The sequence below is a fragment of the Miniopterus schreibersii genome, assembly GCF_964146895.1.
Source record: "Miniopterus schreibersii genome assembly, chromosome: 7".
Taxonomy (NCBI): domain Eukaryota; kingdom Metazoa; phylum Chordata; class Mammalia; order Chiroptera; family Miniopteridae; genus Miniopterus; species Miniopterus schreibersii.
The window spans coordinates 53,506,564-53,519,796 of NC_138108.1; the positions used below are offsets into that span (position 1 = coordinate 53,506,564).

The window sequence follows — 13,233 nt, forward strand, 5'->3', positions numbered from 1 at the left end:
CTTCAAATTAATTCACTTACACAAAGCAAAACGAGTAATTCTTATTGCAGAGGGAGAGAGAACAGAAATGAGACTTGTTGAAATGTACCATGAGAAGAAATACAAAAAAACAACCCACCAACTTATTATGAGGCCAAGGAGAGGGTCTTTCTGGTCAGATTTCATTGCATACATATGACATCAATTTTGTCTCTTAACATGGTGATAGTTATGAAAGTCTTTCTGAAGAGTACGAAGTCTTTCACGTATATCCATTGACATTAAAAGTAGGAGCCTATTTCAAAAGGCATGGCATCTTTCTGTCATTAGAGTTTGATAAATATAATTTATCATTTATGCTGTTTGTTTACAATAATGGAGAGAGAAAGAGAAAAAGAAATAAATCATCCAAGCTTTTATGTTATATCATACTAGAAACATACCAACATCCTCACCTTCAAATCCCCACTCTCTGCTTTAATAGCTTATTGAGCATATTCATACCTCATTCTTACTGAAGGGTTTGTGTTCTTTTCTTGGTTAAAGATAATGCTGTGTCACATTCAACATTTAAAAAAGTTGGCATTATCTAAAACTCTAAACAATAAATTAACCTATGCATTAAGCATTTAAGTCATAAAAAGAAAAAATAATTCTTTGTTTTATTTAAAGATTTACTCCAAACAACAAAAACTGATAGAAATTTACTATATACAACTCGTCAGGAACATCTAAAGCATCTGCAGCATAATTCCAACAAGCTAGGACTTTCATAAGTCTTATACAAACTGTACAAAATTAATGAAAAATAAATTGTTGAAAGAAGTACTGTAGAAGATTCATTTTTAAAAATAACTAAAGGATATTTATTCATTGTTTGGCATTTTTAAAACATGTTATTTTGTATTGCTGCTTTCTCTGTTGGCTTACACATATAATGATACCTGTGGACTGGAAAGTTTAACCTTTTCATAGAAGTAAATTGTTGTTCAACACTTGTTTCAAACAGAGTAAACATGTATTGGATCCATGCTTGATTATGCTTTTGATAGAGACATGTTTTTTTACTTTTATTTTTAATAAAATTCATTTAATCTTCCTTTCTTGCTAAGTAGGGTATAAAAAGTCACAGTTCCTTTCTGGAAGAAAAATTCCTCAGCAGAGGATGTCATTTTCTTACCTTCTTAGAGCACATTAGGGCTTCTTGGTGAGGTTTTGACTGTATTCTAGACAGTAAGTAGGGATTGTGAAGACCTATTCTTCTTCTTTTCTCTCAGTTCAAGTTTAACAGAAACTACAAAAGATCAAAGGTGATGTCCCACTACCGCACAAGTCAGTGGGCCTCCTCTGTAATAAGTTCCGACCATTTCCTCCGGAGGAAGAAAGGTTGACCAACCCAAACCTTACAAAAAAGGTTACATCTGGGCTAAGTCTAAGATCATGTGTTTTAAGCATGATAGTAGTAAAAGACAGGCTTTGTTCTCATGGCTATATACTGCCACATGGCCCTATAATGGCTCAGTGGTCACTTCTGCTAAGAGAAATATTCTTAGCTCTTCTGGACATCAGGCTTGATGGTATTGCTGCCAGGTTTCTAGCCAGCCGGGCACACTTCCCCAGTTTGTCACTGTTTGTCAGTGCACTGGAAAGCCTGAACTAGTCTCACAGTCTCACCCGCAGAGCGGCCAACAGGAAGGTGGTGTACAGTGATCTGGCGAAGGATACCTTTATCATCAGTGATAAAGAGGCTCCTGAATGAGATGCCTTCATTAGCCTTGAAGGCTCCACAGTCCTGAGCAATGGTGCTCTTGGGGTCTGACATCAAGGGAATGTGCATGGGTCTCACTCCTCCTTGTTTTGTGGGTGTGTTGATTCATGCCAGGTGACAAAAGTGAGAATCTACAGAAGCACCAATCACTTGGTGGTTGAGTTTCTTAAATTCTTCTGCCCTCTCGGAGAAAGCAACAATCTCCGTGGGACACACGAAGGTGAAGTTGATGGAAAAGAAGACCACATATTTTCCTTTGTAGTCAGATAGGCTGATATCTTTGAACTGACCATCTGGCAGAAGAGCTGTGGCTTTGAAGTTGGAGGCAGGGTGCCCAAATTTAGCATTTCCTGAAGACATCTTGCAGCACTAAGGCAAAAATAGTAAGACCAGTCAATTAGGAAGAAGAGTCGCAAAGTCAAGACCTATTCTTCTTAATGAGAGTGTTCTTCCAAATTTCCTTTACCTACTCAAGTCTTACCCAATTTTTTGTGGCTCAGGTTAAATTCTTCCTCCTCCTTAAATTCTTCTTTGTCTGTGCCAGTTCTCTTTTACCTCCAGTCAGGATTCCAAAGGCATTTGTAGAATTTTTCATCCACTTTTGCACATAGTTGTGTATTTAAAATATTATTTACCTTTGTTAAAGCTGAAGGGAAGTACCAAGATCTCAATATGCAATGCTGATTACTAGGCCCTCCAAAAGTAGTATGGGCTAATAATTTCATTATGATGTGATATTAATTTACATAAAATTGTTATTTCTATGTGAAGTCTTAGAAAATTACAAGCATCCTTTCAAAGATACACAGTTTCTAAAACTTGTGTGTCCTATATCTTCCTCAAAACTCCTTTAGAACCTTTAAGAAATACAGAAATACTGTCTTTTTCTAAACATAGGATGGTATAATTTTCTAAAAGAGATATAGTTGCTTTTTTAAAAAATTTTTATTTTATTTTTATTTTTTTATAATTTTTATTTTTGTTTAAAGTATTACAGATGCCCCTTTTTCTCCCCAATGACCCTTCCCCCCCGTTCCTTCCCCCTCCCCAGTCACTCTCCCCACCATTGTCCGTGTCCTTGGGTTGTGCATATATGCATATAAATTCTTTGGTTACTCTCTCCCCCTCTACCCCCCCTCCCCCTTCCCTCTGACATTTCATCAGTCTCAACTATGCTTCCATGTCATTGAATCTATTCTGTTCATCAGTTTATTAAGTTCTTTAGATTCCATGTATAAGCGAGATCATGTGATATTTTTCTTTCGCTGCCTGGCTTATTTCACTTAGCATAATATTCTCCAGGACCATCCATACTGTCCCAAAGGGTACGAGATTCTTCTTCTTTATAGCTGTGTAGTACTCCATGGTGTAAATGTCCCACAGCTTTTTTATCCACTCATCTACTGATGGGCACTTGGGCTGTTTCCAGATCTTAGCTATTGTAAACTGTGCTGCTATGAACATCGGGGTGCATATATTCTTTCTGATGAATGTTTCAGGATTCTTAGGATACATTCCTAGGAGTGGAATCACTGGGTCAAACCGCAGCTCCATTTTTAATTTTTTGAGGAACCTCCACACTGTTTTCCATAGTGGCTGCACCAGTCTGCATTCCCACCAGCAGTGTACTAGGGTTCCCCTCTCTCCACACCCTCGCCAGCACATGTCGTTTGTTGATATATAGTTGCTTTTTATAGGAGTTCCATGCAATAACTGAAGGGAGCAATGTAATTTTAATTATTATAATTGGCTAATAATATTGGGTCCCATTTTAATTCTTGGAGTGAAAGATGGATAACAGATTTTAAAATTTATTTAATTTTTTTATAAAATTTATTGGGATGACATTGATTAATAAAATTATGTAGGTTGCAAGTGTCACAATTCTATGATACATCATCTATATATTGCATTGTGTGTCCACCACTCAAAGTCAAATCTTCTTCTGTCACCATATATTTTAACTCTTTACCCTTTACTACCCTCCATTCCCTCTGGTAACCACCATACTATTGTCTGTATCTATGAGTTTTTGTTTGTTTTTCTTATTTGCTCATTTGTTGCTTTCAGTTTTAGATCCCACATATGAGTGAAATCATATGTTTCTTAACTTTTTCTGTCTGACTTTTTTTACTTAGCACGACATGATATTCTCAACTGTCATAAATGGCAGTATTTTATCTTTTCTTATGGCTGAGTAGTATTCCACTGTATATATGTACCACATCTTCTTTATTCAATAATCTATTGAAGGACACTTTGGTTGTTTCTATGTTTTTGCCACCACAAATAATGCTACAATGAACATAGGTGTGCATGTATCTTTATGAATAAATGTTTTCAATTTAAGGGGGCTAATACCCAGAAGAGGGGTTTCTGGGTCATATGGTAACTCTGTTCTTTATTTTTTGAGGAAACTTTATTCTGTTTTCCATAGTGACTGTACCAGTTTACATTCCTCCCAACAGTGAATGACGGTTCCTTTTTCTCCACCACCTCTATAACACTTGTTATTACTAATCTTGTTGATAGTAGCCATTCTAACAGGTATGGGGTGGTATTTCATTGTAATTTTGATTTGCATTTCCCTAATAACTAGTGAAGTTGAGCATCTTTTCATATATCTGTTGGCCATTTGTATTTTTTCTTGGGAGAAGTGTCTGTTCAGATCCTCTGCCCATTTTTTAATTAGATTGTTTGTTTATTTGGTGTTGTGTTTTATGAGTTTTTTATACAATTTGAACATTTACCCCTTGTTGGAGCTGTTTTTTGCAAATATCTTCTCCCATTCGGGTTGTTGCCTTTTTGTTTCGTTGGTGGTTTCTTTTGCTGTGCTGAAGTATTTTAGTTTGATATAGTCCCATTCATTTATTTTTGCTTTTACTTCTTTTGCTTTTGGGGTCAAATTCATAAAATCCTCTCTAAGACCAAAGGGATATTTACTTAACATTCAAAACCATTTAACTCTTCATATCACTAACATAGTTTTGGTCGTATTATTTGATGCAAGGTTGGTTTTTAGACTATTCAGGTTCTAATCCTACAGGAATCTACAAGCAGAGTGAACTTCCAAGCTATGAAACTCAGATGACTCAACTCTTTGAAACAGGTTTATGTGTTATCCTTCTCAGTGACAGCCAGTGGTGGATAACCCCATTAACCATGGAACTGACCAGGAAAGTAATCCCTTTACCCTTACAAACCATAATGGAGTTGGTTTTAACACATTCCCCCGAGGCAAAGAAATTAAAGCTCTTTGGTAAGCTATAGCCCCCTGCAGTATGTATTCAAACAGTCCATGAATGAAATGTCTTTATTAGCTTGAGCCCAATACTCTTTTGGGAGCTTGTTTTTGACCCCATTTAATGTTAATATGACCAAGTTTTCCATATTTGGTTAGAATTTTCTCATTGTGACTTATAGATTTGTTGTGATAAGATATTACTGGGTAAAATAACTGGGCTCCAATGGAAAATAAAGGTGATCAAGGTCATGAGAAGTTATTTTCCCACAAAATTTAATTGGCTGAACAATACCTCACTTTTGGAAATGTATGTGATAAATTATATTTGGTTTCTAATAAAACCTCAAAAAACAAACATTTTTGTGACCAGTGAGCTCCTATGGCATAAAATAATGTGCTTTTTTAATGAATTAGAATAGTAAATTAAATTATCACCCAAATCCTGTTAAGACATAGAACAGAATTATGTGTTGATAAGCACCTCCTAAGGGTGATTTAGCGTTGTTAATTTCTTATGCCTTTGTTATAGATGAATGACTTCATACAAATTCAAATATTCATAACATGTACAAAAACAATAGTTACAAAGATATTTTCTTAGAAACAACTGTCCATGCTTCCTTCTTTTCTCCTTAATAATGTAAGATGCGGTAAAGAAGTTGGCGGAATTATTTCCCCTGTGAGGAAAAGGCACAGATCTATCAGAATTAGAAGCCCCAGAAGGATGGTGGGAAAAATGAGAATCCTCATTTTCATTGTTTCTACTACTCTCTGCAATCCATTAGATCTCTTCCCACTATGGTTTGTGTGTTAGTGTGTGTGTGTGTGTGTGTGACAACTAGAATATATCTCTTCTATATCTGTGGCTTCTACATTTTTTTCCTATAGGACATTTTTATAAAATATCTCTGGCTTGTTGGGTGTACAAGAACTCAAGTAGATTGTAATATATGTATAAAAAGTGTGGATGTCACCCTTTCATTTCTATTAAACATCTGCACAGCATTAGAATGACTGTTGGCTGGTGGAAGAAGATAGTAGTAATTGTGTTTTATCAGAGATTTAAGTTATTCCTAAAATACTGCAGGATAACACTCTAATGTTCTGAGGAACAGAAGAACTAGATTCTAGATGGGAAGGCTTAATTGTGTTAAGCATTCTGGAGCAGTGCAACATATTAAATACATTGAGGGTAAGCAATAAGTAAATTCAGATTGAAGTTGTGTTAAAGGATTTAATTACTGGGTTAGATCAGAGGTACTATCCGAAAACTACACTTTACTTAGGGAGTTTTTATTCAATAATTGATTAATTTTCAAAGTTTTCAAAGAACACTGTGACTATTCTCACTTCTAAAAACAGTAATTAGTTTCTTCAGTGTTATTCGCACCTAGAAAGATAATTTTTTACTTAATAATAAACTGAAAGACACATTTAGCTTCATTGTTTGGTAGCATGGACAGCATATCAGAAGGGAAAAAACACACCCATGTAATTATGAAATAGGATTCTATTTCCATGTTAGTTACTTATATAGTAATTACTTTAACCACTTGGCATTTAACCTTTATGTGATAGTACCTGCCACATATAGTCGCCATGAGTTGGCTTCACTATCAGTTTTTACTTTTGATGTTAAGTTTTCATTTAATCTACTTTAAATTTTGTTAGGAATATTATCACCTCTCCTTGGTTTCATCACCTTTGGTTGTAGGTTGTATCTGGTACTTGTGATACAAAAATGATCGTGTTGCCTAGAAAAACAAAATCAGATATATGCCATAAGCTTCATAAAACTAATAACACTGTTCAATGAATGAATTAATTCTTTAAACATTTTTACTGAGAACCCAATAAGTTTGAAGGACTATTCAAAAAGCCATTTATAAGACATGGGGGAATTAAGAAGTACAATCAAAAGAGAGAGTGAAAAGCAATTCAAGAAAATAAATTCGAGATAGGACACACAGCTGGAATAAACATAACTGTTCAGGTGTGGAAGATGGTTGCATCCTTGTTTCAAATCATCTCTAGTTTTATTCTGCAATCCCATCCAGCCTGGCTGGCATGACATTTTATCTTAGTCATTAGCAGGGTTCCTATTTTCTATCAAAACTTTGGGAGTTGGGGGGCACTGTATAGTACCCAGAACTGGCAGACTTCTATAGGATTGATCATGGACCCAGGTACAATTGTGGGTGGTTCCTTTTTTTGTTTTTATAATTTTATTCATATTTATTTATTTATTTATTATTTATTTATTTATTTATTTATTTATTTATTTTTATCTTTTTGTTGGAAGTATTACAGATGTCCTCCTTTATCCCCCATTGGTCCCCTCCACCCCGCATCCACCCCACCCCAGGCCTTCCTCATACCAATGTCTGTGTTCCTGGGATATGCTTATACACATATCTTCACCTTCCCCCATCCTCACCTTCCTTCTGAGATCCCTCAGTCTCTTCCATGCTTCTATGTCTCTGGATCTATTTTGTTCATCAGTTTATTTTGTTTATTACATTCCACATAAGAGTGAGATCATGTGGTACTTGTCTTCCTCTGACTGGCTTATTTCACTTAGCATAATACTCTCCAGTTCCCTCCATGATGTCCCAAAGGATAAGAGATCCTTCTTTTCTACAGCTGCGTAGTATTCCATGGTGTAAATGTCCCACAGCTTTTTTATCCACTCATCTACTGATGGGCACTTGGGCTGTTTCCAGATCTTAGCTATTGTAAATTGCTCTGCTATGAACATAGAGGTGCATAAGTTCTTTCTGACTGGTGTTTCAGGTTTCTTAGGATATATCCCTAGAAGTGGGATCACTGGATCAAATGGCAGTTCCATTTTTAATTTTTTGAGGAAACTCCACACTGCTTTCCATAGTGGCTGCACCAGTCTGCATTCCCACCAGCAGTGTACTAGAGTTCCCTTTTCTCCACACACTCACCAGCACTTGTCATTTGTTGATTTGTTGATTTGTTGATGGTAGCCAAAAAAGACACTGAATAGCCATGGCAATCTTGAGAAAGAAGCACAAAGTTGGAGGGATCACAATACCAGATATCAAGTTATACTACAAAGCCATTGTAATCAAAACAGCCTGGTATTGGCACAAGAACAGACATATAGATCAGTGGAACAGAACAGAGAACCCAGAAATTGACCCAAACCATTATGGTCAATTAATATTTGACAAAGGAGGCAAGAACATACAATGGAGTAAAGACAGCCTCTTCAATAAATGGTGTTGGGAAAATTGGACAGGTACATGCAAAAAAATAAAACTAGACCACCAACTTACACCATACACAAAAATAAACTCAAAATGGATAAAAGACTTAAATGTAAGACATGAAACCATAAAAATCCTAGAAGAAAATGTAGGCAGCAAAATCTCAGACATCTCTTGTAGCATTATGTTTGCTGATACATCTCCTAGGGCAAGAGAAATGAAGGAGAAAATAAACAAATGGGACTGTATCAAAATAAAAGGCTTCTGCACAACAAAAGAAACCATCCACAAAACGGAAAGGGAGCCCACTGTATGGGAGAACATATTTGCCAAGGACACATCTGATAAAGGGTTAATATCCAAAATATATAAGGAACTCATACAACTTAACAAAAGGAAGACAAATAATCCAATTTAAAAATGGGCAAAGGACCTGAATAGACACTTCTCCAAAAAGGACATAGAGATGGCCAAGAGACATATGAAAAAATGCTCAAAGCCTATAATCATCAGAGAGATGCAAATTAAAACCACAGTGGGTGGTTTCTTGAAATCCCAAAGTTCTCTGCTGCTATGAGACCCAAGGGTCAGGAGGATTCTTTTCAAATTTGTAAACACTGTTTTCACTATCAGGCACCCTTTCTGAAGCCTGTGTCATTAAAGTTTGAGAAGTACTAGTATAGATAACAAAGCAAATGTCTCCATACAGGTGAAATAGTTTTTTGGCATTTGCACTGTTTCTACTAGTAAATGTTTCAAACACCTGCTTCAGTGAGAACTTCTCCTTGTTATCCACAAAAATTCAAAGACAAAAAAGATAGTTTCTCATCAGCTCTCCATTGTGTAAAAGAAAATAATTTATTATGTTTAATTCAGTAATTAGCTAATTTTAAATTAATGTTTACCCAATTTAACAGCACAATATCCCAACCCAAAGATTACAAATTAGATATAAACTATGGGCAGATTGGCTGACTATTAAATATTTGGTTCTTCCAGCATTTGTAAATGATTTATATGGAAAGTTATAAATCATATTTAGAGTTTCATGTTATCTCTTTATGGGAAGCAGAACATGAACAATTTTAAAAAGTGCCCACAAAGAGGTGGCCCTAGAGTTTGTTTTCCTAAATTGTGATGTACTGCCCCATGTCTGCAATACTCATCAGGGTGTTGTTTTGTTTTTCTTTTTTACATCAAGTTTTAAAAAAATATTTATAAAGTTGGTGGTGTTTTGTATAAACTCACTGCACTTTTATAAATTTTAAATGACAAGTATGTTCTGCCATTAATCGAGTTTTCGGAGCCATTCATACAAATGTGCCAGCACATGCAAAAGCCACACATTCTTTGTTAAACTAAACAGTCCCAAGCATTGTGTGGACTCCTGGCATAGTATGGCTAAATATTCAGACACATGCCTATATAGGACTGTGTGTTCTGCCAAATAAAGGAAAAACAAAAGAAAAAATTTCATGTAAATATACTAGTAAACATTGACTTTGTAAGGAACAGCATAAGCTGCTTTGGAGAAAAAAATGTAGAGCAAGATTCAAAGAATACATTTAACTCATTTTCCTTAGGAAAATGTATCTAATTTGTTTTTCATGAAAACATGTATTTAGTGGTAGGGAGTTTTTCATTGGCTAAGATACTGTGGCATATTTATGGTGTAAAGGTGATTGGAATAATATTTGCATTCATTTTTCACTGAAATTTGAAATAAGTGTAAGATATACACTTTGTAACATAAAATCATTGCCAGTCAGGATATACTCCCTTTTAGGAAAGCATAATTCAGGACATGAAAATTCAAAGTGACTAACTTATAAATATGGGGGAATTATTCATGTTACCAAAGGATCCTTCCTTTACCAAGCATCTATCACAGGATATCTTTAAATAACTAGTTTCCTTTTAGGGCATTTGAAAATACTAGATTTAAATTTTTTGATGTTCAAGGAATATCTAAAAACATATCTATTATATAAGGCATTAGCCTAAATAGATGATTTTAAAAGTCCTTAGTGATCTTGATTTATGCTACATTATGCACCATTACCAGCCAAAGAAAAGATTAAAAGGCTAATGACGAAATCAATGTGATGTTTCCTCAAATACTTTCTTTGCACACAAAAGAATACACACGGGTTTCTTTTTCCCCCTTCTCATATGGTGACTTTTTAAATGCTTATAATTATTTATTCCAGAGCATGTGCCAACTTTTTAGGGGCTATTTGAAAGCCCAATCTCTCTTCATAAAAATCAATGCTTTGTTCACCTTTCTCTTCAAACACTTTCCTCAAAATAGCACATATAAATCTCGTTCTGACCAGACTAACTCAGCTTCCTCTAGGTCCTCTCACATGCTATGCCGTCTCCTGGTAGGTGCAGTGAAGGACGTGGTTCCAACTGACAGAGCAACTTGTATTGGCTGAGGCTAGTTCTATTGGTTTTTCCATTCTCATTGGCTTTGGATAAACTATTAGCAGGAATCAGTTATTAATTTCTCATTCATGATTTCACTCCATGTACAAACCATAATCTGTCATGTTAATTTTCATTCACTCTCTATGCATCATAGAGTCTAGTGGTTCTCTCCATTCTAGACCTTTCATTAAATTGTCGCCAGTGTTTACCTTCCAAGACACCAGTCTGGCCACACTATCCTCTTTCTTAAAGGTCTTTAATGATGTCTCATTTTAGTATCGGGATTTCCCACCTGCAGAGAAAGGACCCAATGACTGGGCCAAATTGAGTGAATGGTCCAAGTAGTCTTAGAATCAAATCTTTGGAGTCTATTATATGTATTATATGGTTTTATATGAGCTCCCCCAAATAGTGGGAAAAAACAGTCAATAGACTTTTTGTCAAGGGCCAAGATACATAAGAAACTTGTCATTTATATTCTTATTCCTCCCTTTTCAAATGCTGGTTCTTGTGTCTGTTCCCTTTTCTGCACAGACACAGTTGCATGGACTCAATATAGTTCACCCAGTGCTAATTCCAGGTAATAATGTTTCCTCCTATATCTAAATTTTTTTCTGTACTGTTAATTTTTTGTGGATGTAAGATTTATCTTCTCATTCCATTTCCAGAATTTTCCTTCCTATTCCTTTCTAACTTCAGTGTCTCTGCTCAATTTTATTTGTTAATTCAGGAAGCAAGTTCACGCAACATATATTTTGTGCCATTCTGAGCAAGATCATATGGCAAAGTGGAGCTAGGCACATCCAGAATCACCTTAAAAATGGGGGTTTTCACAATGCTGTTATTTGGAGACTAGATTCATGTTGGCTTGTAATTATGCTGGCCCCAGCCCATCAGTTCCCCTCATGTATTCTATCCCATAGATGGTCAGAAAGGCTTGTTATTTCCTGATTACACCGGTCTCTTGTGGGACCACGTGTGTTTGCACATGCTGTCCCTCAAATTTGAAATTCTTTTGCTGTTTTGTTTTACCCCCCAAATTCCTATGCATGCTTCAGAGCTCAAATGTCCTCTCTATAGTGATGTCTTCTAAATCTCTTTGGGCAGAATTATGCTTTCTCTTCTGCGCTATGGTATTTTAAAATTCACATTAATATTCATGAAACATTTTTAGTATGACAATATTAAGTTTACACCGGTATACGTAGCAATGGGTTACAGAAAAGCTGAGGGCTCTGTCATACTCCGATCAGAATAAAAATAAAGAATCAGAAGGAAATTTTGAACGTTTTGTCTCCTGCAAGGAGTTCTCTTACCTTTGGAGAAAGACCAAGAAACATACAATGACACCAGATGTATAATTTAGAGAACTTTATGTGCTAAAATTATTTTAGTTGTTCAGTTATCAAGAAAAATCCAGAAAAAGACATAAGCTATTGCAGTAAATGAACTAGCTCTTATTCTTACTTGGATTGACAAGCTACAAACTTCAGACATCACCTTTAACATTTCAACCACTATATTAGATGTTCCTGAGCTAATTTCCTTGCCTAGGTAACTCTTTCATTGAGTTACACACAGCTTGGGAACTTGTCTTATTAATATTTCACACAGATGTACTATATAAAGCTTCCTGGTATTTAGTATTTGCAGACAAACAAAAAATGCACTTTTTCAAGGAATGAGGCACATGTTTTCCCTTAATCTGCTTCCAGGCAGCTCCATCTAACTTATTTTGGGGATAATTCCATTATCTCTGGAAGAAGTATTGTGAAATTTTCAAAAGGAACTGATGGCCTTTAAGATAACAAAAGATTAGTCCATTGAAATTGTATATTGGGATTTTTATCTAATAAAAGGAATTAAAACCCACTTGACTTAAAACTTAAGGGAATCTTTCTCTGTATAAGAGATATTTTTAAGTCTTGGGAAATATTTGACTACTTCAACCAGTAAATATTTATATTGGTCTGAGACCATTTGTACCTGATTTGCTTAAGTTATAGCAACTAAAGCAGATTCCATATTATGTAAGCATTTGAATCACCTATAATTTGTTCATACAGGTCTGACTGATATTTCTTAGTTTGTTAAACATATTTCCCAAAATATTGTGTTTGGACAGGCAGCCCACAATCTATATTTTCAGGACAAGTCTGTAAGGAATATATTATTTAATTATTTTTATAATTTTTTTTCAGGTGGTCTGTGCAATTCTTTTATTCTTGTGTCGGGTGCCAAAATATTTCAAAAGGAAGCTTACTTCTGCTATGTGTGATTTCTGATGTATGATTTCTTTGGATGTCATTTTTTATTGCTTGTGAGACAGCTATTTTTTAATTTCTTGATGTCTGTTGCACCCAAAGGAAATCTGTATTTTGCTTTCTGTAAGAAAAGAGCAACTGGATGGCATCGGAAAAACTTCTACCCACTAACATGGAAAAATATTCATTCTATCCCATTACATTGAAGTAGGAGACTTTAAAGGGCAGAATACCCAGTTAAAGAAGATATATTTCCATCTGTGACCAATAGCACGTAAAGAACAGCTCCTTTCTGAGCTCTACCCGAAGCAA

At 35.4% G+C, this 13,233-nt stretch overlaps 1 pseudogene across 1 annotated transcript; it reads right to left on the reverse strand.

Annotated features, from left to right (window-relative positions):
- Positions 1–1,528: 1,528 nt before the first annotated feature.
- On the reverse strand, positions 1,529–2,107 carry LOC308559714 (peroxiredoxin-1 pseudogene; annotated as a pseudogene). Its single transcript has one exon. The product of its transcript is annotated as a peroxiredoxin-1 pseudogene (transcript).
- Positions 2,108–13,233: the final 11,126 nt, after the last annotated feature.